This window comes from Pholcus phalangioides, unplaced genomic scaffold (genome assembly GCF_987345545.1).
Source record: "Pholcus phalangioides strain wild (caught in Gottingen) unplaced genomic scaffold, Ppha-v1.0 ptg000008l_1, whole genome shotgun sequence".
Taxonomy (NCBI): Eukaryota; Metazoa; Arthropoda; class Arachnida; order Araneae; family Pholcidae; genus Pholcus; species Pholcus phalangioides.
In genome coordinates, this window is record NW_028301601.1 from 21695748 (window position 1) to 21723440 (window position 27693).

The following is a 27693-nucleotide window of genomic DNA, read 5'->3' on the forward strand; positions in this document are numbered from 1 at the left end:
TATTTTATAGCGCCTCTCCCGCAATGAGGAAGACCCCTGTTTGTGACTGGGGTCTGGTTTTTGTACGCTTATGAGCTCTGCTATGAATCCGAATTTACAGTTATTATTATCGTAAAAAGGTCCATTTTAACCATGGATTACCAATGTTTCCTGATGCGGTATTATGTCGGGTCCACTTCGACATAGGACCGCAAAAGGTTAGAAAACGCAACAGCTTTAACACTTTGTTGGATCTCTTTAATACGCATTCCAATTCGTATTCCTCGTGGTGTTCTCGTCGGTGTCATCCCGGCTGTGTCGAAGAGTTCTGTTCTAGATGACTACGAAATCTTTCTCGTTAGGCCATGAATAACTGAAAAACAAGAAAACTCATTCAACAAAGTATTACCCAAGAACAAAACTTATGCCAAGACACTGCAATGACAAACGAATATACTCAATGAATCAATATCGAATTTCAGTATACATGGTACCTGGCTAGGAGGTGATAATACCCATTTCAATAATTCCATACTATAATATATCAATGTCAGTAGCGAACGAAATTCTGAAATATTAATTCGTATAAAACCATCTCAATCTCTGTGGTAATTCGTAAACCACTGTACATATATACCAATGGAATCAATTTATTCCTATAAGGTATAGATTTCGAATCGAGTATACACATCATAAGAACTAGGAACATGATTTATATTCAAATAATGCATTGATCTATTGATATTCACACATTTAGACATGGATGAAGAAACACCATTGTAGCAAAATATATATATGGGATTTATTTACGTTCAAGTACGTAATCAGCATTTGTTTAAACCCTTCCCCGGAATAATTATTTTCACTGATCCCCATGAGAAATCACCGAGCCTCACGTTTTCATAAAGTAGGCTTTCTTCGAATATTCAGGTGAGTGAAAGGAAAAATTACACAGAGGCAAACCTTGAACCTTCACTCGTACATCGGGTTGCCATAAATGAAACTTTAACAGCAGCTAGCTCATACCGGAGCCCCCCCCCCCCGAAACCTTTCATAATCGCTCTGCCAATTAAATGCAGTAACAGAATTTGTATGATGATGGCAATTTAAGAGTCATTTCACACCATCTCCAAGTTGGCGAAAAATTCAGAAAGGTGGCTGGAAGTGCATCTTTACCCACGGGAGTTGCCAGCCACCTCCACAGGAACTAATGGATATCATATATTGATGGAAATTGATGTCAACTAATTATATGTGATAATATGATGTAATATGAATAAATTTCACCATACAATGAACAAGATGCAGCATGTCAATAGTGATGTCATTAATGCTATGTGAATATGGATAATGTACATCAGAACAGTTGCAGTCCTAATAATACTCATTTTTATGTAAATATAGAATATAATATGTGTAAGTAAAAATTAAATATTTACAATGACATATGCAGTGTATCAATTCTGACTGTACCAGAAGCGAGAAATTAGCCATACAATACAAGTTCATATCAGAGACCCGAAATATTGGGTCTGGGCATTTCGAGAAAAACTTAGGACTTATCAATTCTAAAAGTATCAGTGCTATTGTAATTGGAGTTTTGCACAAAGATGTTCATAGTCATGATTGTTTCAATCTAGAGAATCATAACAGTTTCTGGAGAGCCTTTTGGCATAATCCATGGTTGTTCCACTCTTGATATTTCTGCGTATATGCCTATTTCTGATGAATCAGGGAGAATACTGTAAAACTTCGGAATGTTACGTTTAGGAAACGTTCAAGAGAAATAATATTATGATTTCTAGCATACATCCAGGCAGGAGCTGTGTAAAGTAATGTAAGACGTATGATAAATTTATACAAAATGAGAGACAAACCTGATAGCGTGAAATCAGCTTTTTCACTAATACCCTGTATTAGTGACAACCCTAGATATTCTAGGGTTGCCATTGTCTAAATTGTATTTGTATTTTATACTAGACCGGAATTGAACACGTCCTTTACAGGTTGTGTGTCTGGTGACTTACAGATCATCGGGGGTGGGGTGGTATGTGAAGGGGGAAAGTGTTCATGTACGTGAGTAGAGAATGAAAAGAGGCAGGAGAGGATTGTTTACAAATGTTTGGAAAATGAGTGCTCATAGAGATAAAACACAATATATTCGAAAGAATAAACGGGAAAAAGCTAAAAAATCAGGAGGGGGAAGTAGCTAATGCTACCCAAAAACCCCCAAGCATTAAAAAATTCTACACATTCCGATCATTGATTAAATATCAGAGATATTTAACGAGTTCAATGTGAAAATTGGTCGCAGTAGATATTTCGAAATTGGTGAAATCAGCTTTATACAATATCTTGGCTTATCACTAATACAGGATGCCCCATAACTTCGAAAATAGTTAAACGATTCATAAAAATTGTAGGAAAATATATATTAAAATGCGATTAACGAAAACTTTATTACAAAAAAAGGATTTGTTTTGGTAAAGAAAAAAGAGTTAGTTCAAATTTCAATCACTGGGAATATTCAAATCACAGTCATATAAAATGCAATGTGTACGATTAACAGTTCATATCTGAATTTTCCGGTTACTTTTCTTTACTAATTCTCCTAATGCTTACATAAGGTTTTCATTGTGATTTTGACATTGGTGGATAAATGACTACAGCTGAAGTTGGTTTTACCCCAGCAACAAATCGCCGGCTAAAGCTTTACGAACGTCTCGTGCTCAAAAGCGATTAAAGAAAAGTTCTGTGAAGGGAATTCAGTGATTTTTTTTTCATGAACCGTTTTCTACCGACCGAAATATGAACTAAAAAATCCCCCTTCGTGAGAATAATTTTGTTCTTAAACCTCATTCAAAAATATACTCATTCTTTCAATTTTATGTTCATTCAAAACTACGATGTTAAACGTGCTAGATATAATTCCTCCACAAAGATATCTTTTAACCTTCCGAAGAGTATCGCTATATCGAAGTTTCACTGTATTTATGGATTTATGGGACACTTTGTATATAAACTAATTTGAAAACCAGATATCTCATCCACGGTAGTGACAAGGATAACATATCGAATGAAGTGCAGGTGTTGTAACTCATACATGATTTCCATGTCATACTAAAATCATACATTTAATTATCGTTGATGGAGCTAAATGGTGACCATTTCTGTAAATATCAAGGTAACTTACAGAAAATACAATAATAGCAATGTCATATCGCGAATTGAAATGCAACTGCCATCATTTTATTTTTTACTTAAAAAATATATTTTTCCCCTTTGAAACTACAAAATATTTCTCTCTTTGCACATACACTCATTCATTTCACATGTCCTCTTGTTACCTAACTATTCATGAACTCGAATCTACATAATTCAGAACGAATCGTAAACTTGACTTGAAAATGAGAGACACATTCTCCAAAACATAATTTGCATAAGTTTACGTAAACAAACAAGATTACTTTTTCCTAGATAGTAATACCAGAATAGTATTTATCGAAGACCAAAAGCCTTATGCACCGTTCCCCTGATCAAAAAAGAGAGGTTTTCCCTAAAATTTTACCGAAACTAGATGACATCAAATAATATCGAATATTTAAACAGGTGGAAATGAGGATAAAATATGCATATATATATAAACTGTTTCAAAAATTTTCTGTGACGGACAATCAAAATGAGTGTAAAAACCAAAAAAACACCAATACGGAAACATTGCTCAAAAAAGTACGTGTTTAACCGGAGGAGAGTTATAGTAAATCCCCGAAAACTATGCGAGAGATAGAGCGTTTTGGTTTCTATAAGGTGAAAGTTTTTTGTATACGTAATAGGAAGTTGTTTTCATTTTTCTTTTAAATATTTTCGCCGAAACTAATTTCTACACTAATTTCTTCATTAATTTTGAGGTTTCTCTCCGAAACGCATTACTTCTTTATTTATCGTGTGTAAATCCCATTCAACATGATCATTTTTTTTTAATTGAACTGAACACAACACATAAAGCATACAATCAAAATGAGAAAAAGACAAAACAATAAACTCCACAAAAAGTAACATTACGATGATACAGACACTCTGGGACCCCAAGGGACTGATAGTTTTTCCAGTGGGTCAGTATAAGTTAAATTATAGAGTAAATTTCTCATCATAATGTTTTTTCTCAGCATGATAGATTTTAATATGTGTGTGAGAGAGAGAGAGAGGCAAACCATAGAATATTAGAGGTTTGACTCACAGTCATGTGTGAAATTATTGGGAATCATTTGGAATTTTCTTCATATTCAAAGAATTTACTAATTACATTAGGGTATTATGCGTAATCGCAGACAAAGGCAATAAATTTCAAATATTTACCAAGTTTAACAACGAAGATTGGGTATTACGCATAATCTCCAGTAGAAGTGACGTTGTGCCCGAGTGGCCTGGTGGTAAGATGCTCGTCTACCATCGTGAAGGTTGTTGTCAGGGTCCCGGGTTCGAACCCAAGGGAGGATATTGATTAGATATTTTCCCTAACGAACTCGAGGCGACCACCGATAGACAGCGCCTTCACTTCCAAACCATCTCACTAATGGCAGTAAATTGCACTATAGCGATATGGCCAGAGTTGGTGTTTGGTGATGTAGTAAAAGTGACATTTATTTTAGTATTTATAAAATTTAACAACGAGAGAGAGAAATAGAGAGGGAGACGCTTGGGTATTATGCATATTCGCCGATAAAATTGATAAATTTATCAAACTTAACAAGATGATTGGTAAGTATGCATAATAACCAGTTACTAGGTATAATATCTGATTTATCGCATTTACCTTAACATAGTCGCAACGTATATTTTTCCCAATGGTCGATTGATGTGCAATTCACTGTTTATCGATAAAAAAACTCGCGCGTACGCTCAACATTTCTCCTGTAAATAAATAGAGCATAATCGGTGCATTTATTTTAATGATAATTTCTCACATCACAAAAAACGGCATCATTAATTATACTTTAAGTGAACTGCATTTGCATTTCGTAAAAATATTCATCAATTACGAAATTCTGAACAAACACGTACTTCTATTTCACTCAGATTATGGTTATTATCATTTTGATGGTTATCATAGCAGCGTGATAATTCAAGATTTATTCACGATAAAACAGTTGATTTTCACACTCGTGATTTTTTTCTGAGACCCCCCAAAAGTGATCCATTCATTTCAATTTATTCACGATTTGTTATAAGGCATCTGCGATACTCGCGTATGAGTACATAGTGCTGAAGCGAAAACACGGATTCTGCTTTCCACAAACGTCTGAATCGTTAGTTGATGAACGATGTCTCTACGTGTACAACAACCACTGAGACCATTCCATTCGGAGGCTAGATAGATGGATTTCCTGAAGCGATAAAGATCGCGTGATGCCAATGAGTGCCACTCGCACTTTGACCGTGAGCTGGGCAAAAACAGGAAAAAGACATCAATGTCGCGACTCTCTTCACAGATATCCATTAATCCACTCCTCGGATGCGCAAGTGACACTTACTTGCCTTCTATATTGAATGAGTTTTTCGTGTTCACCATCGGGGCCAATGTCATGTCGGATCAATAATTTCTATCGGAATATGCCAAGATATTTAACATGGGGTAAGAAAAATCCTCCCGAAACTTTTATATTATTTTAAGGCAGCGTTGTACAAACGTTTTCAGACGTAGCTGGCCAAATTAGAACTAGCTGGCCCGTGGAGCTTGTGGGCCACCAACCTTATCTTACCAGAAAGATCAACAGGGGCCCAAAATATTTGAAGACATCATTTATAATCAGAAAATTATGCCTCTATTGAATTTTGAAATCATTTCTTTCTACTAGAAATGTTTCAGGCCAATACTTTTACTTTTTCCGAAATTAATTTGATTAATTAATTAATTTATTTATGCAATTATTTAATGGAATTATTCATTCCGCTAATTTTGTAATTCGAAAATATTTATTTTATTAATTTTCAATTTCATCCAGTATTTCATGGATTTTTTTTTTCGTGAGTTATGAAATAATTCTTCACTCTAATTTCGAAATTGTTTATTTCACTGGTTTTGAAAATATTTGTTTCAAAAATTATTTCTTTCAGTAATTTTATAATTATCCTCCTATTAATTAGAAAATTTCATCAACTGCGAAATAATTTTACGAAATTCAATTACGTAACATTAATTTCAATAAATCGGAAATTATTTCTTTTTCATTAATTCGGAAATTACTAATATTTTATTAATTCTGAAAATATTAATATGTTATTAATTACGAAATTATTAATATTTATTAATTCTAAAATTATTTATCTTTTTCTTTAATTTTGAAATTATTTCTTTTTTTTTAATTCTGAAGTTATTTCTTTTTTATTAATTCGGAAATTGTAATTATTTTATTAATTTTGAAATTATAATTATTTTATTAATTTTGAAACTATTGTTTTATTATTTTGAATTTATTGGTATTTCATTAATTCTCAAAATTACTTCTTTCAAATACTTAAAATTATTTTTTCATGAAGGTATTTTGTAGAATCGGGTCTCATATTCCCCTTTTCAGGTCTCACATTTTACCATTATTAAAAGCCTCAAAAACTATGTTCTATTATAAAAATCATCAACTTTTACAGCGTCAATGACGACATATCTCGCCTAATATGCCTCTTATTTTGGCCCAGCTAGCTCTATGCGACAGTCTTAGCCTAATAACATGTTTTCTATCCCTCTTCCCTCCGAACCTGTCTGATCAACTGCCAGTGGGCAGAGTCAGCTTTAGTTCAAAATTTGACAACTGACGGAAAGAGACGGTGTTTTTCCCTTTCTTTATAGGGAAAGATAGGGATATGCGTACAGTATAATTAATCGAAAAATATTGCGTATTTATCTTACTTGTTTATAGGTAAATATTATTCTCGGTGTGGGGTGGTGGAAAACATTTATCAGCTGCGCAAAAGATCGGTGAAAAAAATACTTTTCTTTAAAACAGGTAGCAGTATTTTGCAGAGGATTTAGGGATTTCCACGGTGGCAGTTATAATGCGGATCAGGGGGAATTTTAAAATCCGCTTGAATGGTCAAATATATTATTCAACTTTCTATTTATTTCAAATTTCGTACACATATTTATGTGCTCACAAATAAGGGTTTACATATCTTTAATGAAGTCTAACCTCCCCTAATGGACACTCCCCGTTAAAGGATACTTTTCTGATCCCCGATCCCGTGGAATAGGGCTTTCATGCATTTCACTCACCGTTAGCGAACAGTAAAATCAGGCAAACTCTATCTTTTTTCCAAATTCTTATTTATTAATTTTTGATCATAAACCAAGAATTTATCGTATTCACCTAATATTATGTTTAATCCCAAGCTCGTGTTGGTAAATATGATAAATCGTCGATTAATTACTTAATTAAAGGAACATGAGCATGTTCCAGGATGGTGAATTCGAATGGTAATGCGCTGGTTTTATTTGTTGACAACGTGTGAAGAAAGTCAACATTACAAGACAGATAATGTTGTCATGAAAAACTGTTTTTATCTTCTTCACACTTATTTTAAACGTGACTGTTATTGCAAAATGTGAGTAGTGCACATATCATGCACGGGTAAAAATAAGTAATTGGTTTAATGAAGAGAAGAATGGTTATATACACATTTTCCCATATTTATCAGACTTTCACACTTTATTTGGGAACTATGCGTAGTCACCGATAAAAGCGATAAATGCAGTGAAATTTAATCAAACATTCTTTATCGAGACAATTGCTGATTATTCATAACTACCGGTGTATCACTTTCGCGCGCACACACACACACAGTAGAATGCACATGGCACATACCTTTAGTGGTGTGTGGTAGTAGTCACATGCCATTTAACATTAAGATGTATACGAAACCCAAATGCGATCGAAACCAAAGATCGTATAAATGTGAAAGTTATATAAACGGAGTTCCTACGCACATATCGTACCATCCCATTACGGACGAAACGTCTGATCCCGTGGGTGTCCGTTATAGGGAGGTTTTACTGTATTACTTTTTCCCTGCAAATTTTCAATAGTTTAGAAAAACGGTGTTTTGCTAATAATAAAAATGAATAATAGCACAAAATCAATGTCCATTCAAACTCGATTTGTTCGAGTTTGTGATAGTATAATTCCTTTCCATTATTTCCAACACATATTTGTCCATATTCATAACAAATACGTTCAAATCTAACAAAATCCAAACTTGACAGTTTTCCTTTAAAAAAAAATGTAAATATCCAATCCAACACTCACAATACTCACATTTTCTGTCAGAATAATACGGAAAACTGAAATAAGTATTATAATACAAAAAGGGTCGACAAGTTGACTTGGGCATTTTGCCTGTTGTGGCGTTGTATTTGTATTAAAAGGTTTTTTTTTGTCAAACTCCAATGGAATACAGAGAGTAAACCGACGTCATCCATTACTTAAAACGTCTTCAATGTTTTCTAACATCGCTGGAATGTTCGTGTTGATTAACTTTCACTCAACACACTGTTGACTCTATTTTTTTTTTTTTTTTCAATTATAAATGAAAAAAAAACATGCTTAAAAAGTCCCTTGTTTGTATATGTTATCTCTCTTGAACTTTTTTCACAATCGTTAGTGACAATAACAAATCTTGAAACTTAAAAAATAAAATGTCATGATGGTATTTTAGTAAAAAAAAAATTCCATAACCCCCCTTTCCAAGTCTTTTTCAATTTCTTTTCTACATTGAACATCGAAAAGGAGAAGGAAAAAAATGCTGTAAAAAATGTAACTTTTACTTTTCTTATGTTTTACACAACTTTTCCAAACTTCAGTATTTCTAAATTCAGCGGCAAAAAAGAAACATTAATTGAATCCACAAGAACGTTTTTTTTTATATACATGCATATAATGCGTGTCGTGTTATCCTCTTCTTATTTCACAAAATGGAGAAGAAAAAAAAATTGCCCCTTTCTTATCTTTTCTTATAAAAATATAGGCCGCGTTTCTTCTCCTTTTCGTCTTGTCTATTCTGAGACAAATTAATTTGGAAAAAGAGCAGCAGGCCGTAAAATTAAAGATGTAAGAATTTCTTTTTCTCATTATTTACCTTTTTTTTTTTTATTTATATTATTATTTTAATTTCGGCTATGGCAACGGACTATTTGCTTTGAAAAAATTTTAGTACAAAAAATAAATAAATAAGGGTTTTTATTGGTAAAAAAAAATAATTTTATACTGAAACAGGAACCGTAAAGAAAATTGAAAATGTCTAGTCACAACTAGGCTTCACGCGACTCTGAGCACATACATGATACTGTATGTAGTTTCGTTTTTTTTCTTATTTGTATGCATCAATTCCAGAATTGGACAAAAACTCAATCTTTCTCATTCAAAAAGTAAGAGAGGGAGAGAGAAATAATATATTTGTTCCATTTATAATTTCAATGTGGAAATTCTTCATCAAAAAAATAATAATAATGCTGGGAAATAATTTAATTGAATATTATTCGGATCTCCAAAGTATGAATATATTGAAGTGCGGAGAGAAATTCAATTTAAAAACAGAGCATCCCTTGCTTAATTTGAATTTGGATTTTAAATCAATTTAATTTCGTAATTCATCAGAGAAATTCATTTTTTTTTTAAATATAAATATTTTAATAATTAAATTTTGCAACATTCAATAACATTTTAACAACTAAATGAACAAAATGCTATGTAACGTAAATATTCTGGTTTCATTTAAGTAGTTTATTGTCTATTTGTAATTTCGTTACATGTACCAATTGCTTAGAAAAATAATTAGATAATATTTTAATATCATTTTTTATCCTGACATTCAATGTGGATCAGATTTAATTGTTTGAAATTTATTGTTTTCATGCTACCACTTTATATAGTCTATAGAGACGATGCTATTAAATAAATTTTCATCCTTTCACAAAATAAGCATTTAATGAATATAAAAATTATATAACCTATTATATGGCTATATTTTCTAACATTAGAATAATTTATGTTGTCAGGTAAGTGTTATTGTCTGTTATGAGACTCTAGAAAAAGATAAATTTTCATGAGCCAGAAAATCTTGCAATAAATTTGTAGTGATGAGAAATTTGTTTGTTTTTGTATAGAAATATTCCCATAAAATTTCGTGATAATAAATGAAAACTAGGAAATGAACTAAATGCGACAATGAGGTTAATTAAAATTTAAAGCACTTTATTGTCTATATCTATAATTTCATTTCAGCCACGTTGGTTTTTTTCCTGCTGTGGCATTCGTATTTCTATATTTATTTCATTTATGACTCTGGTGTAAAATTATTTTTTTCATTAAAATTAATATTCATTTAATATTTATAATAAATATAGGATAATTTTTCATTATTCCAATTACACAAACTATTTCGTTATTTCCATAATGTGAACTGTATAAAATAGAATATTAAATACTTCTATGTTTTCTCTAAATTAACATTTACATCACCCTTTTATTTCTCATACTAATAAATATATTTCAATAAACCGACATATTGGTAAATAAATTATTATACATGGCATTATGTAAAATATATTATTAAACATATAAAAAAAATATGTATGCATGTATTCCCAAGCTTTGAAAATATATGACTATATTTTCCAACCTTGAGAATATTTATGTTGTCAGATGAGAATTATTGCATGTTATGAATCTCTAGGAAAAGAAATATGTCATCATGAGCCAGAAAATTTAGCAATTTATCAAAAATTTGCTTTTGTGTAGAAATATTGTCTTAATAAAAATTCTGTGATATTCAATGAATTTTTAACTACTAAAACAGCAAATTGCTATTTTGGTTAAGGTAAGCCAATTAGAGTTCATTTAAAGCAAATTTATTGGCATTTGCATCATTATTACATTTATCATTCACGAATAAAATTATTGAATTTAATTAAAACTAATATGCGTACCCGGACATTGAATCTGGATATAATTTTTATCGCTAGAATATTACACCAAATATTTATTTTGTTATTTTCCTAATATCACTTCATAGGCTGTACATATGAAAATATTAAATATGTATACTGTGTCCCGTCACAAAATTAACATTTACATGAATCATTCTTTTATTTATCATGTTAATAAATATGTAAATTACAAACAATTTACGCATTAGGGAAAATATGAAATATGATCAAAATATATTATTTTTATTATATAGGTACATTTTGATGAATATTTATGTTATCAGATAAGATTATTGCATGTTATGAAGCTCTAGAAAAAGAAGGTAATAAGCTATCATGTGCTAGAAAATTTCGCAATGTTCATCAGGTATATTTATTTTTATATATAGAAATATTTCCATAATAAAAAAATATTCAATATTGCGGAACCTTAAGTATTAAATGGACGAAAAACAATAAAAGTTGAAGGAATATAATTACATTTCATTCAAAGAAGTATATTGTATTTATATAACTTCATTTCCCAGCATTCACGTATAAAATTAATAAGGTAATGTTTTTATGTATAACAATCATGTTGTAGAAATATTGATTTGATTATTAATCAAATTAATTATAATCAAATAAATTATAATCAATTGTCAGAATCACACCAAATAATTATTTCGTTCATAACATCACAAAAAAAAACTGCATACGAGATGATATTAAGTACATCGATCCCTTCACAAAATTAGCATAAGCAGGGTAATTAGCATGTAATTAGCATAAGCCAGTAAGTAAGCGGCTTATCTTTATTATTAACTTTACGCCGCAGAAGTATAGTTTCAACTGAAAAAAAATGGCTATAAGGTGTTCAAAATTTGCCCTGTTCCATTTTCGAGAGTAAAAATACTGTGCGCTACAGAATAAAAATCTAAATTTGTATACTGCCCCCCCCCCTCGTCCTCTAACTAACAATTAGAAAGTTTTTGCCATGTATCTCCTGAGGCCAAGAGAAAAAAACTCCAAGTTCCTAAGTGCGTTATTCGTAGAGATATTCTGTGGTTCCCAACTTCAAGGAGCGAATGCGAGCCGATCTCCCCGTTAAAAAAGTCTCGACACACAGTGAAACAGGCCTACACAACAATACAATTATTCAATTATTACACTTCACTCATAGTAAGAAAGCTTGATGGCAGATGGCAGCACTACACACAACAAGTATTACACAGAAACAAACTTCATGTCAGGTTCACTACACATACACATTCCAACATGCACCAATTCGTTAGACGTTCCGCAGAGGAATATGGACGAGGTACATGTCTTTTCAGTAGTAGGGATAAATTGAAAAATCAGAGAAAATATGGGGGGAATGATGGCAGAAATGAGATAAAGGAGCCCCGCCCGTTGGTTTTTGCTGTCATTTTATAACTTTTCTCAGTTTTTGGAATTCAAATATCTCAGCAAATAGAAATTTAATTTTTTCTGTTGGCCTCGAAAAAATACAGCGCAATCACTTTCTAACTGGAAGTTAGAGGACAAAGGAACAGTATAACAATTTATTTTTTATTTTTATTTTATAACAATATTTTCACTCCTAAAACTGGTACAGGATAATTTTTAAAAGACTTTCTTTAATTTGGAATCATACCTTTACGACACACAGTTGATAGTTAAAAGCCGCATATACGGGACACCCTGTATATGCACTTCAGTTTATTCATTTATTCAATCTATAACAGTTTTTTATTCAACCAATCCATAATGGGGCGCGGTAGCCCAGGTCGATAAGATACTCGCCCAAATTACCAAAAGATGTTTAGAGGTGTCGTGAGTTCGATACCTGGTTCGCCCTTGTCAGAAAACTTTCCTAACACAGGGGTACAACAGAAACGGCGACATGACCACAGGAAAAATTTCTACCGCAGGGAGTCCCCCCATCGAGGGGTTAGTGCACCAATCTCTCGATAAGTGTAAAAAGCAAGCCTGCTAGTTCGGAATTGGCAATGAATTGTAGGTCAAGGTGTAATTAGCCCTCGTGTGCGAAAAATGACCGTGGTGCGACAAAAATGATCAAAATTACCAATCCTTAATCGTAAATTCTATTTTATGTGTATAATAATATTGTTTCTCCCATGAGATGCTGAAAGCGTGTATTTCTTTTCTGTCCACTCCGTATGGCTTTTCCCCTCGATTTGCGTTTTTGCGTTTCAAGTCTGAGGATAAAATAATATTTTAATTTCTTTCAGGTTATAAATTCCTAATTACTATGAATCTTTCGAAAAGTAATGTCATGGAGCATGGTCCGTCACACGCCTTAACAAGGGGCCCTGAAATGAGTCTTGTTCAAGGGACCACTTCGGTTAAAAAGTTACCTGAACAATTGTTTTGTTATAAAAAAAATCAAAAACAAATAAAAAAATATTCCCTCTAATGATGAAAGATGTAAAACATGCGACAACAGGGCTAACAAGGAACAGATTGAAAATTCCTCATTAGTGCAAGTTAGGTAGAGATATTGTGTGTGTTTTAAATGACATGGAAAAAAATAATATGTTATCATGAGAAAGAAAATTTTGCAATTCATCAGAAATAGTAATAATTCTATGTATATAATAAAATTTTCTATTAATTTTCAACTGATAAATGAACGAAATGCAGTAGCATTAAATACATCTATCTCTTCACAAAACTAACATTTATATCACTCTTTTATTTCTCGTATTAGGAAATACTGTGTATAACTTACAAACCGACAACAAATTATGAGAAAATATGGAATACGGTAGGATTACGTTTATCCGACCTTCGATTTTCCGACATTCCGTATTATCCGACGTCCCACAGCAAAAAAAAAACAAAACAAAACAAAACCCGCATCAATCGGCAACAAGGACTGCAAGTTTCGAGCGTGAGCGTAGTCTATTTTCTGTTGCTCCCGACTCTACCGCAGCGAATTAGTTACCATGACTGTACAGTGGCGCGCCCGTCTAGACTATGACTATGATGATCAGTATGAAATAACTGATGAGGAAATTGTCGCTTTTGTCAATTGCGATGACATCAATTGAAGAGCACCAACAGTTGAGCTTCTCCGAATTTCACACACAACGACTAAGGCTCTATAAACTGCGATTGAATACATTGAGCAACAAGAAGCTACATGAAGTGACATAATAATGCTTCAAAGATGGCAAGACTTGGCAGCGAAGAAACGCCACTCATCATGAAAGCAGACTACGATCAAAATTTTCTTCAAATCATCACAGGACTGAACTTTTCAAGTACACTGTATTTAACTTCAGAATATTCTGTAACTGTTAATTTTCTGTAATCATTCTGTTTTGTTATAAAACATGATTATTAGCTTCTTAATGTGTAAAATATTAACATGGATTGGCGTTTAATAGGCTTTGTCTTAACACCTCCCTATTATCCGACATTTTCGCTTATCCGACGTTCTGCCTTCCCGTTTATGTCGGATAAGCGAGGCTTTACTGTATATGTTATTATATGACTATATTTTCCAGAATTCTGAATATTTATGCTGTCAGATAAGGGCCATTGTATGTTATGAAGCTCTAGAAGAAAAGGAAAGTGTTATCACGAGCCAGACAATCCTCCGTATTCATTCAATAGAGAAGATTTGTGTTCAAAGAAAGAGTTCTTTATGAAGATTGCAAAAACTTCTCCAGACAGTATTATTATTCAAGTAGGGGGAAAAAAAAGAAAGAAATTGCCTTAGAAAAAGCAAAAACAAACTGCTTAGTTATCATCACGTTCAGACAAAAAAACGAATGCATTTTTTTTCTTTTGTAATCTCTTGGGAATAACTTTTCTTATAAAATTACGTCAATGACAAAAAAAAAAAAAACATTTTTTTAGAATATTTTTCTGTCCGGAAAAAAATATTATGGAATATGAAATTAATATTTGATTTCTCGGTTATTAGTTTTGTATGAAAACGGAAAAGGTGATAGTAGTTATATTTCTTGCATTGGAATTAATCTTGCAAGTTACGGAATTTCGTTTTATTTGTTTTTAACATGCATAGTCACTTCTCTAATACAACTTAAAATATATCTATCCCTTAATAAATTGGCATTTATTTAAAAAAGAAATTAATTAAAATTACTTTTATATTCAATCAAATTCACATTCAAATTCGAAAGAAAAACAACACAATACCATATAATTTTAATGCGATACGATATAACGCGATAGATCTAAACATATGCAAGTGTATCGATATATATGAGTGATCAAAGGGAAATTATACCCGTACTGACGACTAATTTTGAAATTAATTATCACAGTCAAAAAAACTTCCACCGTCATATATAATGCACAATAGTCATAATATAAAGCGGCAATTTTAATTCAAGTACCGTATTCGCATAGTCCCGTGATATACATTTAAAAATAGTCCTCAATGTTAGTGATAGCAGCAATGTAACTAAATAATTCATTTTTAAATTCAGAATATAAAGCTATATTTGTTAATTCGAATGGCAAGGCGTTGTAAATTTTAGGAGCTAAATAGACGAAGTGTTTTTTGTAAATATCTCTTTTCTATGTGATGATTACTCTTATCTGATGTGATATATCATGATATCGCTCTTTTATTTCTTGTATTAAAAATATATATAACTTGCAAACTTCTGCAAAATTATGAAAAAATATGGAAGTATAAATATAAAATATATATATTATTATATGGCTATATTTTCCAGAATTCTGAATATTTATGCTGTCAGATAAGGATCATTGTATGTTATGAAGCTCTAAAAGAAAAGGAAAGTGTTATCACGAGCCAGACAATTCTCCGTATTCATTCAAAGATTTGTGTTCAAAGAAAGAGTTCTTTATGAAGATTGCAAAAAACTTCTCCAGACAGTATTATTATTCAAATAGCGAAAAAAGGAACAAGAAATTTCTTCAGAAAAAGCAAAAATCTGCTTAGTTATCATCAACGTTCCAAAAAAAACGAATGTTTTTTATTTTTGTTTTTTAGAAGAAAATATCTTGTGAATAAAATTTCTTATAAAATTACGTCAATGCAAAAAAATCACATTCTTTTAGTCCGGAAAAAAAAAATATTATGGAATATGAAATTAATATTTGATTTCTCGGTTATTTGTTTTGTATAAAAACGGAAAAGGTGACAATAATTATATTTCTTGCATAATTACGTAAAATTAATCTTGTAAGGTACGGAATTTCCATTTTTTTCCCCTGTTATTAACAGGGATATTTACCTCTCTAATACCCGTCTAATTAGATCATTTAATCAATGTCACATTCGATTTCTTTTACCGATGAATAAAATGATTTTATCTGAGATGATGTAAAGGGGAATGCTTGCGCGCGTCTTCCGCTTAGTTTGTTCAAAAATTATTTTCTTCCGCTTTAACTTTTAATTAATTAAAATTTGAGTTTAATTTTCATGTTGTGAAATCAGATGATGAGATTAGAGAGTATTTTTTCTCCCATTTTGTCTCTGAAATTAGAAATATTTTTCTGTTCTTTTTTTCATTTGTTATGAGTTTGCAGTTGTGGGTTAAATGGTTTCGAGTTTGACGATGATGAGTTCAGTTATGCATGCGCTTTTAATTTGGAATTTATGTAGCTTGAAATGGGAATATAAGAAATATTTTTTGAGAAATTTAGATTAAATTTTTTGTGTCATTTTTTTTCCCCGAATATAATTGCCATAAAAAAACTGTAATCTCGATTTTTATTTTAGTTCTTAATTATTATTAATTTTTTTTCTTCAATTTGTGGATTTTTCCCAATTTTTTAATTATTTTGGCAACCGTTTAAAAACCAAAAAAAAAAAAAAAATTATTTTGAGTAATTTTTATTTGCAAAAACTGTATTTTTTTATATTGCTGTGGTTCTCTTCTGTGACCCTCACGCTAATTTATTACCGTGATCTTCCTTTTTCATGGTTTTCCGCACTGGTCTCCCCGAAATATTCCAGGGCCAAAGTTTCAGAGAGGCTGATTTATTTCATAGTGGCTTTTCCCTCATGAGTTTAATTTATTTTGCAAACATATACACCATACGTACTAGAGGCATACTAGCATTCTCGCTTGAAAAAAAAAGCATGTACTCCCGTTTAAAGATCGTAAAATACACACCGCTAGATATTTATAATCACAACCAAATATGATGATGGCGAGCACCGCCCTCTACCTGGCAATCACCGTATTACTGATGTGGACAAGCAGCCGGAACTAACCGCTGCGAAGCCACTGCTTTAAACAAGCACCAACAGTCCCAGGTTCCCATGACATTGCTACAAACAGACAGACATGACTTCTACTACTATTACGAAAACACACCTGAACCTCGCCCGTATTCCTCTACAGAACTTCTAACGAATTGGTACATATTGGAATGTGAGTGCACGTCTAATAAACCCAACGCGACGTTTGTTCCTGTGCAATGATTATTATGCGTAATGCTGCCACACCGCTCTGCTATGAATTTCTCTAACTATGACTGAAGTGTGATGATAGAATAACGATATCGTTGTAGACCTAGACAGAGAAGCAACGCCGCTAACCACTCAGAAACCATCTTGGGGTAGTTTGTGCTCTTTCCGAAAGGAAGGTACGGCCTCGGAGAGCACTTCTAAAGACAGTGATTAGTACATCGCGAGGATCCCGGTTCGAACCCTACCGTTGCCGCAGTGGTGGTCGGCTGAAGTTGGTTTTCTGCGGTTCCCAACCTATCCCAGGCCACGTAGGAATAGCGGGGAATGAAACTGCGGACAGATTGGCCAAAGATGTTCTTAATCTCCCAACGAAGAACAACTTTTGCTGTCACGAAGTCACATCAAACAGGTGCTAAAAAATGGCCTGTTACAAAAGTGGCAACTGCTATGGGACAAGAATGTCCATAAAGAGATGCCTATAAGTTACACAAACGCGTCCGTTGGAATAGTACCATTTGGTCTACAGAGAAAGTGATTATGATAACTGAACACGGCCCATTACCGACATATCTAGAACGTTTCAAGAAGTCGGACAACGCCAAGTGTGCTTGTGGTGAGATTGGATTTTTATGGTATTACCTGACATCTTGTCCATGTACAAACAAAAATTCATTTTGGTGCTATCCCCGAGAACGGTCGACCGTGTTTCAAAGTTCCGAGTTTTTAAGTGTCCTATGAGTATTGCGTGCTGGCCTTGCTCGCGTGCAGTGGATTATATTGTTCCTCGATATCAATTTACATCGCATACATACTAAGAAGACTGGCAGTGCGCGTCTGAGAGGTGGGAGCGATGACGAGTCCAAACCGGCAAGAGCCCCAATAATTGATCTTAAGAGGAAATATCATCTTCGACTACGTCGGCGTCAACAGAAGTAACCACTGAATGGAAAACCGAAGCAAGTTCACCTGTAAGGAGGAGTTAAATCAAGTCATTAATGGCAAGGACGAATTCAATGTTATTTACTCGCCTATAATGAATTGTACTGATTTTAGTTCACCTCGTGACGATTCCGGTAACGACTTGCGGCTTAGACGACGACGACGATATGAGACTAATTCATCGTGATTCGAAAATTTTATATTTCAAGATTATCGGCAATCATTCGATCAATTGACGATTACTAGATTCTTGTGGGATGGATGATTTTACAACATCATCTTATAATCCCGTTTATAATTTTGATTATCCATTGGCGTTGATTGTTAAGATTTAATTTATCTGTTATATGACTTCAGGTTGACAATCATTTTTTATGTAATATATTTTATTTTTTTGCTTCCTTCGTCTGAGGGGGTCATTTTAAGTTGTTTTTAATAAAACATTCCGGATGCACCCATCCTTCGGGAACCCTTCGACATCTCTCCGAGATGGGAAGCGGAGTGTGTCCGGTCTTCAAAGGTTCCCACCTTCGAGACGCGAATGCGAGCCGATCTCCCCGATAAAAAGCATCGCCGCAGAGAGCAATAGGCCTACACAACGTTAGAATTAATCATTCATTACACTTCACTCACTATGAGATGAGAAACCACGAGACACCCAGGCTCTGTCACAAGAAACAATGTGAGCTCTTTGCCCACCCCGCCCCCCCCAGAAGGGGGAGGTCCAGGACATCCCCGGCAAAACCAAAATTTATTGATACGTCAAAGATTACATATAGTGTATGAAAATTAAAAATTATGTAAATCGAAGAATCAAACCAATCAAGTTAATAAAGTCAAAGTACAACGGGCACGGATAATAAATAACCATAGAAAGTTGTATAAAATCGTATCCGAAAAGGCGCAATCAGAAATTTGATTGATCAAGGATTGTATGACAGAGCGCCCCATTGCGCTCGGGCAGTTCAATACACTCAGTCCAATTCGCTTTTGATCGCAGAGTTGAAGATCTTTCAAATATCTGCGGGACACTTGATTATAGATTTTGGATTCATCCTGTTCCTCGCCTTCAAACAGTGCCACCAGCGCACTGTCATGGTGAAGACGCGGCGATCTCCTCAGCGGAGACGCTGGCACCGGAGTTATAGGAGCTGGAGGAGACGGATCCCTTATCTTCTCAGGATGTTCCTCAAGGAAGGAATCTTCAAATACTACTGAAATTAGCTAAAAGTTTGTGATTTTGGACTTTTCGGAAAGTTCATGAGTTGCCATTGAAATGTCTTTTTGATACTTTTCAAACGACTCAATGGGCACATATCGTAACATTTTGGAGACGTTATTCGCAGAATTCTTCATAGCCCAATGAACTCCAACAGAATTTCAAATCTTCTGACATTTCTAAAAGCAAATTTATTATTTCTGTATTACAAAAGAGCAAGTTACTACAGAGGTCGGAACAAAGAAATAGATCCGTCATATTCTCTTCCTCGAACAAGATCGACGACACGTATGCAAGGTCGTAGTTCTCCACCAGTAACTCGATCACGATCGAAAAATAACTGAGTTCCACCATTTAAGAATTCATCGGTTTTTTTTAAATTGGGCAAGAGCAGTAAGATATTTGTGGACAAACGGAAGAGCATCAAGAATTCAGCCCTCAGACGTCAAAAATAGAACAGACCAATCGTCAGCATTACTGATGAAGATTCAAGATCCTAATCATATATATTGTCAATTGCGATTTTATTTTTATTTTTAGACGTAATAGATCCCGGCGTGACGACGGACGCTTAAGCTGGGTTTTCCTAGGAGTAGAATTTCTGCGCCGTGTGCAGCGTGAAAATGCTGATTGATTAAAAACCTGAAATTCAGGTTTTTTTAACCAATCAGAGTTTTCACGCTGCACGCACGGTAGAAACCTGCTTCTAGGAAACCCCGGCTATAAGACGAAGGTTATCAAGTCAGAGCAATAGATATTGCTCGATTTCTATTGGCGATTCAGATTTTATATACCTACATCTGTCCGTTGACGGTGATTACGATGTATTATTCGTCCGTTGACGAGACAAAAGAAAAAATTGCCTGGATTTTCCAGGCGTGCCCGACCTTCGGGAACGCTCTGATGTCTGTATCGGATGGGGAGCGTCTGGTAATAAAAGTAAAAGTAAAAAAAAAAATAAAGAAATGTTATTCGCACAACGATGCTGCGCATGAGCTCGCTTTGCTTCTTTGGAGTATTTCTTGCAGATATCACTTAAACGAAGTGATATCATGTCTGAGTCCAGAGCTACACTAATTTTCCGCAGCGCGGCGCTTGAATTTTGGTGCCTCAAACTGGCAATGTTGTTGCACAAGCGGATGACGTTTGCTCAAGGTCAGTGAGCATTTATAACGCGTGTTGTTTGACGCTCTTAAGAAAGCGGTACTATTTACCCCTGCAACATTTACGCAAAGTAATCAGTAAAACTTTTTCGTTTCGCTTAAAAAATGATGAGAAAGAGGTTTTCTAAGTCAATATAAAGATGAGGGTGTGAGAGTTATCTAAATGAAACATAGTGTAGGTGGAAAACAACCAACTAATCATTAATAAAGGCCTAGAAGCAAAAGACAGACAAAAAAATAGCAGACGTACGGTACAATAAATATAGCACTTATTTAGTTCTTCGAGTTTTCAGTATGAAATGAGGGGAGCTTATTTTTAAAAGGGGAACACTTCCATTTATTTTCGAAATTCATTTTTCAATGGTTTCCTGAATCTTTGAGATAAGCTCTATCGGATTATGAAAATGAGTTTATTCCAATGGGAATACTTTTGGTACAAATTACGATGTGAAGAGTTAGTCGTTCCTAACATAAAGGAGCATATCCACATCGTTCCTTCACTTAGATATTTTTTGGTGGATTCTCTCGATAACGGTCACCCATGGAACTTGAAAATTTTGTCCGCTAACGAGGTGTTTTCGTTAATGGATAGTAAAATACAGGGTGATTATAAAAAAAACTATCCCGACATATGGGCCCCTAACTATCATACCATTCACAGAAACTGAATGAAATTTTGGCATAAGGTATTTTGATGTATGCGCTCAAGAATGATATGGAAAACAACAGTGTCACTCTAACAGTTACGGTTACAGTGAGAAAATTTCGAAAATGCCAAATGGCAACACCAAGTTTTTTGTATTGGAATATGATCTCCATTGTGAAAAACCCTAAATAGCGTTCGAACGGCAACTGTAGCATGAAAATCACCGGCGGTAGATAGGCTAGAAGTGAGGACAACCAATAATGACAGAGAAGCAGCATAAAATAAAGCATTTTATTGTGTTTCACAAATTTTCCACATGACCTTGTGGAGGACTAATCAGGCTGGGATCTCAGCCGGAGAAACGGTGTGTCGAATGAAACGAACATTAATGCTCTGGTGCACGGCAAAGTCCCTTTTACTTTTTCCTTGCCTAGCTCCGGGGATTTTCGTGCTACAGGTGCCATTCCAACGCTATTTAGTGTTTTTCAGTATGGAGATCGCATTCCAATACAAAAAACTTGGTGTTGCCATTTGATATTTTCGAAATTTTCTCACTGTAAACGTAACTGTTAGAGTGACACTGTTGTTTTCCATATCATTCTTGAGCGCATACCTCAAAATACCTTATGCCAAAATTTATTCAGTTTCTGTGAATGGTATGATAGTTAGGGGCCCATATGTCGGGATAGTTTTTTTATAATCACCCAATACATTGAGAGTCGTCGACGTAATTCAAAAATATGTCCGTAATGGGAGGTTCCACTGTAGAATGATCGTGTTTATTATGTTAATGGCAATAAGGCGGTAAGGGGCTATTCCTGGGCTAGGTAAAACCGTCTGGAATCAACAAGCAACGTATAAATTTTCACTTTTACAGACTTGACCAGATTTCAATTTTGATTAAAAGGTAACATTTCCACCAATTTTCTTTCAAAACGGAACATTTCCAAAATTCAAATGTATAGATAACTCTTTTGAATATTGGATCAAGAAACATTATATTTAAATGTATTTATACCATTCCTATCTGCTACCTGTTGGGCTATTTTCAACTTCTGTAAAGCAAACGTACTCCGGATGAATAGGTTTTTTAACTTCTATTGTAAATTTGACAACAGCAGAAATGCTCCTTTTCGCAAATAAGCTACTCAAATATAAAAGAGAAAAATCTTAAGGCTTTTCAACTGAGCAGATTCTATATTTTCCAAGTCGTTTTTCTAATCGAGCAAAACATATTTGCTGTATAATGTGACATACGCAGTGATCTATTTTTCAATGGCAAACTCTCATAAACCAGTCATTTTGGAAAAAACCTAAACATCAATTTTGTTTCTCAAAAATGCTTAGCAGATTGTTGATTTAAAGCAACTGGAGAAAACTCAAAAGAACCAAGAAATTTTTGAGATCTAACATCCATTATACGAATTTTAATTAACAATTTATTATGTGAATATTAATCAAAATATAAAAAAGTGCATTATTACATACTTTCTTTACGTTTCTGTTAGAATTTTTCAGCAAAAGAATTACTAATTAATTAAAGATGAATTGATTTTGGTATTTTTCTAGCGCTAAAATAATTGATTCGATTTTCAATCAATGCCGTGGGATGTTAATTATTTGACGTGACGAAAGATAACAACAGAATCTTAATTAGTTGGAATCGTAATTAAATTAACGTCTAGAAATTTAATTCGGTAAACAGAGAAAAAAAATGCTCGCTTATAACGAAATCGAAGAAATTTACGCGAACTTTTTTCGTTATAATCGAGGTTAATGATTCCGAGACTTTTTCCAAGATGAAAACATAATATCAGATGGAGTCGAATGTTGTGCATAATTTTTGTTTTTATTTTATTATATTATTATGATATGATTATTGATCATATTTGATCCTTCCCCCCTCTTTATACAAATTTGTGAAATTGGGATTGCACACATACGGGACAACGTCAATTCTCGCCAAAAACATTTTGTGTTCGGTGGGTAGAATTGTTCGCTACAGTACTTTTTGTTAAACGAGCTGCAGTGATTTCGAATGCATTTCAAATGCAAAAAACACAAATTGAACATTACAAATATAGGTGTGCGTGTGTGTGTAAATATTTATATTTATTGTCATAATTTTTATAATGCAGTTAATGCCATCACATCGGAACTCGGAGTATCTGATAACAGTAAGTGATGACGTTGCTTTTTGCGACAGAGCCTGAGTGTCTCGCGGTTTCTCTAGTTTCCCCCAGCATATGAAAGAGAAATAACCGACTGAGAGAATCAGTAAATTATACAATGGTTAGTGAGTTATTAGTGTTGGTGAGTGAGCGACCTATTGAACGAGTGACAGAGTGAGCGACCTAGTGAGTGTGTGTCATGATGAGCGAGCCAGTGGTAGACTGAGAGATCTGGTGAGGAGCGAGTGATAGAATGAGTCACCTAGTGAGTGAGAGACCATGTGATTTAGTATATAACAGAATGAACTGATAGAATGAGTGATGTAATGACTAAATGACGATGCGCGTGAACTAGTGAGTAAATTAGTAACCTAGGGAATAAATGAGTGGCCTAAAGATCATCTAGTGAGTGAATTAGGGGATTATGTGAGTGACCTAGTGAGTTAGTGATACAATGAGCAACCATGGGAGTAAGTGAATGACCTAGTGAGTGGTGATATAATGAGCAACCTATAGTGATTGACTTAGTGACCTTGTGGGTGAGCGAGTAAGTGAGCGAGAGTGAGCTAGCTTTAGTGACAGGTCGGTTTCCTTCATTCATTCACTCACCCGTTCACTTGCTAACGCGATAATTTAGTCACTCCTTCATTCAACCATACTAGCAAACGGGACTTTATTCAGGCATAGTTATCATTTCATTATTTTACTATCAGAAATCCCAAGTCTCGATGTGATCTCGCAAAGTGTCGTGAGAGGTATTTAAACATTCTTCTGTCATTCCTACATGCTACCTGTTGGGCTGTTTTCAAATTTTCTAAAACAAATTTTTACATGTACTGCAAATTTACCAGAAGTGGGTATATGTTTCCCTTTCGAAAATAAGCTCCTCAAATGAGGCGACTTGAAAACTAGGGAATTTGAATAGGATTTATTCGGGTACTAAAACCCCACTACAGAGTGGTGAAATTTGTATAGATACAAATTTCATTCACCGTCGGAAAAATCGGAAACATTCTGAAATATTAGTATGCATTTCCTCAAAGAAAACATAATCTTAACCCTGAAATAGCTGCAGCTGAGAAAAATCCGCTTACCCAACTTTTTTTTTTTATAAAATTTAAATTTGACCCGTAACCGTAATCCTTAGTTCGAGAAACTTACAATGTAGTCTTAATTAGATGGTTTTGAAAGAAGAAGAGACCATAAATGAGCTTTCGGCGGTTTTTGGACTCGTGAAAAGCATGTTTCTTAGAAACTTGAAGAACCACGGAGTCTAGTTCGTCGCTTGTTTATAGAGCACTCAAGTGACCCTGCGCAAGGTTTTCTAAAATTTTTGGAGGTTTTCCCAACACCCCTCGCTCTCAACATTTCTATTCTCTTTGTTTTCTTCCTGCAACAGCTTTTCTCGCTAAGAAGTTAATTAACACACGCTTTGTTAATGTTTTAACGAACTAAACTTTCTTGAACTTTTACTCAAAGGCATATATATATGTATAACATCAACGCTGTGTGTTTTCGTCTGCACTCGAGTCTTTCATTTGCTTTGGAAAAAAACAGCAATAATGCGAATAACACAATTTACACTTATTTAAGTTTTACAAGAGGATTTACTTGATGGAAGGACTTGAAATGGAAAGTAAAAGGTTTTTTCTGAGATGCTGAAATAATCTTTCTCTCTCCGTGGTGATTTCGAAGTTTTACCTTACCTCTGTTTGGATACGGAATAATTATTATGAAATACTCTTTAAGTAATTTGTGAATGATATAAATAAGACGAAAAATACTTTCGCATTCAATATGGTAGTTTCTGTTTTAATGATATTTGTTTAAGCTTGATTTAACCACAATAAACAATGAAGGACTGGGCATACCCATCTATCTCAGAGAGATATCGAAGCCTTCCCGAAGGATGGGTGTATCGGGGATGTTTTATTTTAATTTTATGTGAAAATAACTACAACACAACGAAATTTCATGTATACATATCTACAATTAGGAATCTATGCAAAAAACAATCATAACATCGTCCACAGTCCGTAATCTTATCATGACACGATCAAATTACTAAACCTTTTAAACTGAACTGTTTTGTATTGCTGATACGATGTTGACCTATGTTTTGTGTTCGTGCGAACCATTCGCACGGGTTTGGCCTCATAAGCGAAATTAAATGATTGATTGAACATCGTCCACAGTCCGTAATCTTATCATTGTGAGTACGTAGATAATCTGATATAAGCCACCAAATGACCTATAAAAACTAGATTAAATCAACATGAACGCTGTGTAAAAAAACAAGAATGTGAAAAATCGATCATCGCCACTCACTGCTATAGGGCAGTGGTTCTCAACCTTTGGACGCCAACAGCCCAGCAGATAAATTTTTTGCTAGTAGAGGGCTCAGTCATACACACGACTAATGGGAAATAAATGGGTGATAATTGAACGGTGAACCACTCACGGCTCGGTTTGACTGATGTCAGGGCCTGGCGGTTGAGGAACACTGCTATAGCGCCATAGATACAAATTTCAGGAAGTGAGAGTTCTTCACAAAGTGAAATCCACGGCCGATTTAGACTTCTACGAAGGCATATACATCCGGGGCCTTCAAAAATAAATCCGTAAACGGCAGTAAATCAACACCACCGGTGTTTCGCAGCGCTATGGCTTAAATTCATTGCGAGCGGGAATTTAAATAAAATTCGAATGAACCAATCGGACAGCTCCATTTCGCAAACAGTCATTCACGTTGTTGCAAAAGACTTAACGCAGGCGCTTCTTGCCTATGCTTCTTGCGTATGTCTTTTCGTTCCGCTGAGCACCGAGATTGAAGACCTGGTACTCAATCCAAGTGGGAAACTCGGTCAGCGTGATATTCTTATCGTCTTCAGAGGATAAGAATATCACGCTGACCGACCTTACGCGTGCCGAAATGCGTAAGGAATTTTTTAGTGTTCCCTGGTATTTGACTTACTCGTTCACGGTTTTTTGAGTATTATCAGACAAAGTCATCTACTCCTTCCGTACTGAAATTACAAGCCGCGTACAGTCAACTCCAATTTTCGAACTCATTTACTTCAGTTAAAGCATTTATAAATATTAGTACTATATACCAACTCATGGATGTAATGTGATGTCTCTCTTCATCGTGCAAATAGATCTTAGGTGTTTGCTATAATTATTCGGCTCGGGATATGTGAACGCCATGCAAACACTCATGAATGTTGAGTAAACTTCAATGTTGAGTAAATTATTGACCAACGGGACCAATGATGTTATATGACTCAGAATTTATAACTGGGCCAGACAGTACATGTATACGCGTAACGACTTATTTCATGTCTATTTTCTATTTACAACGGGACTACCGCTGAAAGCCCCACTTGAAACTGTATTCAATAATTACTTTTTGTTATTATTTACTAGGGCTAGTGCGATTATACTCGAACCAAATAATAAATCAATCATAGAGTCAGTAAAAAAAAATCACTCTAGTTTTATCAGCTGGAATCCATCACGTCCATTAAAATTATTAAAAATTGTATTTTTTTATATTAAAAAATATATTTTTCCCCATCAAAATGTTTTATTAACCACCTAACTGATTTGCCTGTGTCTGTTTCTTCCCGCAAATTTGGCCGCTAGACAGCGCTAACGAAAAATTAAGCATTTAACTAAATCTGCTCAAATGATATGGATTCATAACAGCAATGTGATGATGTCTAGATACATAATCTTGTAATCTAATTACGTAGATATATAATGTAGCTCAGTTACATCATCTGTCTGAAAACTAGATTATTTATATTCCATGGGCAAAATAATAATCAAATAAGACATTTTCAATTTTTTTTTAATTAAAAAAAAATGTAATTGAATAAAAATTTTACGATTTTTAAATTATAAAATTAAATATGGTTCTCCGTAATTGTTTGTGATACGAAGGCCGGTTGTATCAATTAAAATTAGACATGAATAAAATAATTACATATAATCCAGACTCATTTTCCTTACATTTATTCCGCACCTATCTCACTGTTCAACAGATTAAAAATTACATGTTCATTTAATTACGCGAGGTGGCAAGTAGTGAAGAGGAAGGAGTCAGTAATTAACTTACCGCCGCCAGGCAGAGGGGTCAGCGCTCGCTTCGAAGTTTCTTGTCACTCTATCT

At 34.1% G+C, this 27693-nt stretch overlaps 1 long non-coding RNA gene across 1 annotated transcript; it reads right to left on the reverse strand.

The window, feature by feature from the left end:
* LOC149083982 (uncharacterized) lies at positions 1–27693 on the reverse strand. The gene is made up of 3 exons (XR_016193022.1): positions 27640–27693; positions 4793–4890; positions 1–352 (listed from the first exon to the last, which is right to left on the reverse strand). It is a non-coding gene; the product is annotated as an uncharacterized LOC149083982 (long non-coding RNA).